At 33.8% G+C, this 3,644-nt stretch overlaps 1 pseudogene; it reads right to left on the minus strand.

The window, feature by feature from the left end:
* Positions 1-1,502: 1,502 nt before the first annotated feature.
* LOC134246590 (dynein axonemal heavy chain 8-like) lies at positions 1,503-2,769 on the minus strand (annotated as a pseudogene).
* Positions 2,770-3,644: the final 875 nt, after the last annotated feature.

A 3,644-nucleotide genomic window follows, 5' to 3' on the forward strand; every position in this document is an offset into this window, starting at 1 on the left:
AACAAGACTTAGTAGACATTTTGAATCGTGTGTATCAGTGGTATACTGGAAATTAATTGTTTTGAGTTACACAATAGCTCATAAGTTTAAAAGACACTGCATAGTTTGAAAAAAAATCTAGTTGTTAATGGTGGGTTTTGTTAGGTTAACATGACTGTTGATTTTTATAATTTGGGAGCAATATTTATATAGCATACTCGTATATCTTTTAACCTGTTCTCTTGGTTAATTTCCAAACAAGCACATTGTCGTATATTTGTATTTGTTATGTAATTTGCATTGTTTCTTGTACACTTTTGAGAACAAAGTATTGTCATGGCATAACATGGTACAATTTCGAAGTAGTGTGATGCTGATATGATATGTTGTAAAAAAAACCTAATTTATACATAAATTGTAATTATAGTTCTAAGCAAATCCATGTTGTTGTAATAGATTGAAGTTGGAGATTGGGGTGTGGAATATAGGATATATATGACAACTGAGCATTAAATTTTGAAAATAAGTTGAATATGAACAATATATTCCTTTCATTCTATTGTAATAGGTATTGGATATCAATGTTTACATATCTGATGTTGTGACATGACTCAGCCTGATCTACACTGTAACTAAACAATCTTGAATCTTTGTGAGATTATACTTGTATTTAATAATATTGACTTTTGTAACTCCTTTGGATTTTTTTTAGGATCAGAATAAACGATTTTATGGCTGCCCATTTGTGTTGTAGACTGTGAATAGATTACTTAAAGACTTGCTAGAAAGGCTGTGGATGAAAAGAGGCTAAAATCTACTCACTTGAGGATTAAAAGTTCAAGATCATTGAAAGAATATGTTCTTACTCATGTTCTTAAAAAACATTTATAGAAAACTTAAAATTTTGACTCTGTCTATAGCAACTAATTTATTATTCATTTGATGTTCAAATATCAGAGTTGAACAGTATCAATTGAAACATGCAAAATTTGCAAGGTGGCCATGTAATAATACTTAAGATAATTATTACAGTGTCAAAAGTTCAAGGACAATAAGATGGCCAAGAGTGGATATATCACTGAATTGCAAACAGGCCAGTCTTCGAATATTGACTCCAGGGTCAGAAGGTCAAAGACGCATCTGTGTATATCACTATAGAAGCCATGATATACAAAATGAATTCTTGTGTGAATAATTCACATTTCAGAGTTGCATGCTCTCTAACGGCAAGTGCTGGTGTCTCCATATGAGTGAAACATTCTCAAGAGGGACGTTAAAAATGTACAATCAAATAATTATGTTAACATAATGACAAGAAATATTACAACATTCAAGTTTTAATCAAACTCAGCAATATACAATATTTTGACACATATGCATGAAAAGTCTTTAAAATAAAAATAAGTATATATATTTTTCAAAATAAACAATATCAACAAGAGTATAAACAAATACTTAATGCATCACTGTCACAGAGAAACACAACTATAATAATATAATGCATCGGTGTCACAGAAACAACCATAATAATACAAATCTACTCTGTACACAACCATTGTAATCACAGATTGAACGTGATGAGGACGGAATAAGGTTTGCATTCAGCAAAAAATAAAACCTATTTATCTATGTAATGCATTATGTCATACAGTAAAAATTTCAATAAATCACAAGGTCAGAAAAAAATGTTAGATCTTATTCAAATAATCACTCCTAAAAGTCATTATTTTAGATTTTTTATTACAACACAAGAAAACGTCTTTGGCAGTTTCTTCAATTAATAAGGCCAGATAGTAGCAGTGAGCCCACGTAGTGCCCATCTCATTGGCGGGATTCCCTCCTTCTTGATGTCTATTTCCATGATGGGGTCCCGTGGGGCTATTCTGGAGGGATAGAGTGGGCACTGGAAGGAGGGTTCCTGTAGGGCTGGTTTCTCGTTAATAGGGTAGCACTGTAGATGGAGGACAGGAAGGGGGGCGTAACCCTGTCTGGAGGCCTGGTCCTGGAATTCATTGGTCGTCTTCTCAATGGAACATCCCCAGAGGTGGATTCCATGGATGTACACGCCCTCTGGTGGAAGTTGGAGTAACTAATGAAGGAAACAAAAATACCAAAATCAATTTTATCTTTTAATGATACTATTAATATCAAATTATGTTAAAGGCTATTTTTAAGCTTTGGTAGCAAAAAGCAAAATTTGTACGTTTAAAGAATTGATAGAAGGTATTGTTCTTACATTTCCAAAATCTCTGAATGTTGTATCTTTCTGGAAGGTAAACTGTTCGAAATTGCCAGACCTATCTCCACAGTAACTATTGATGACTTTCTGTTTTAGCAATGCAAGAAGTCATCTAAGATTGAAAAATACTCCTAACCAATAGGCTGGCATGGCTTTTCTTCCCTGTAACATGCAAAAAAAAAATATTCCATATTTAAAAAATTTATTATTTTTTTTTACTAAAGATTAAAGACTTAGTAGGATAAAGTGTCTGCTCAGTTATTTCTAACTATGAAAAAATATTAAATCTGCATAAAGGGATTTTCACTTTCTAAAGATCCTTCTACATTTTTTTATACAATACACACCATGCTGAGGATCTTCTCAAAGTGTTTCCAGCGGTCCTCCAGATCCCGGAGCCACTGAGCGGCGTTATAGGTGTAGGGTGGGGCGGTGGTGCCGGTCATCTTACACCAGATCCTGGGGATCCTCAAGTGGTAGAGGTCATCGGCCGCAGACAGGTAGTGGTCACTCAGCTGGTCACCCATCACATTGTTCTCACAGGCGTTCCTTATCAACTGTACAAAAAACATGATTTTTTTACCAAGTTCAGTACAAAAAAAGTTGTCAGAATCTATTCATATACAATGTGTCAGAAAGCAGTTCAATCAAAATTCATATTTAAATGGCTTCATCAAAGTCAAAATTTAATTACAAAATAATATAGTTCTACTTTCTCAAGTTAAAACCCTAATACTACTTATCCATGCCATTGACTCTGACATTGTATCGACAATACAACTGAGATTTACATTACAGTTTTAAATGTTACAATTGTACTTAACTTATTTTTATAGATGTTTTAACTTTCTCAATAAGTTTGAAGTAGTTTTAATAATTCTAAATATGAAGGTCACACCAGTATGGAATGATATCAACAAAATCATATATTTAACAAAACCCAACGTTCAAGGAGAAATCATATGACTGTCATATCTGCCGGTGTAACGTTGAATATTGACCCCAGTTGAAAATTGACCCGAGGGTCATTTTTCAACGTTGAATATTGGACCAGGGTGTTTTTTCAACGTTGAAAATTGAGACCAAGAGTTGTTGAATTCATACCCGGGGTCATTTTTCAACAGCTTGATATTTTTTTCTTATCCCCGACTTCAACGAGTTGAAAATGGACCCTGTTGAATATTGACCCCACCTCAGAGTTTGAACATTTTTTTAACTGGGAAGTTGTTTTACGGGATTTATCAGTATCATAACATAACATGTAAGTAATGCTGACTTTAAACTAGGTTGGTGAAATCCCAGTACCAACCTTATCTGTCTGTAGCCTGCCTCGGCCTAAAAATCGACCGTTTTCGGGCGCTGCATTTCATTACACGAAATATGCATAGCATTTTCGACATTTTTAAATTTCATTTCCGACATTTGT

This window comes from Saccostrea cucullata, unplaced genomic scaffold, assembly GCF_032062105.1.
Source record: "Saccostrea cucullata isolate Sc308-1 unplaced genomic scaffold, CSIRO_AGI_Scuc_v1 ctg2955, whole genome shotgun sequence".
In the NCBI taxonomy this organism is placed as follows: domain Eukaryota; kingdom Metazoa; phylum Mollusca; class Bivalvia; order Ostreida; family Ostreidae; genus Saccostrea; species Saccostrea cuccullata.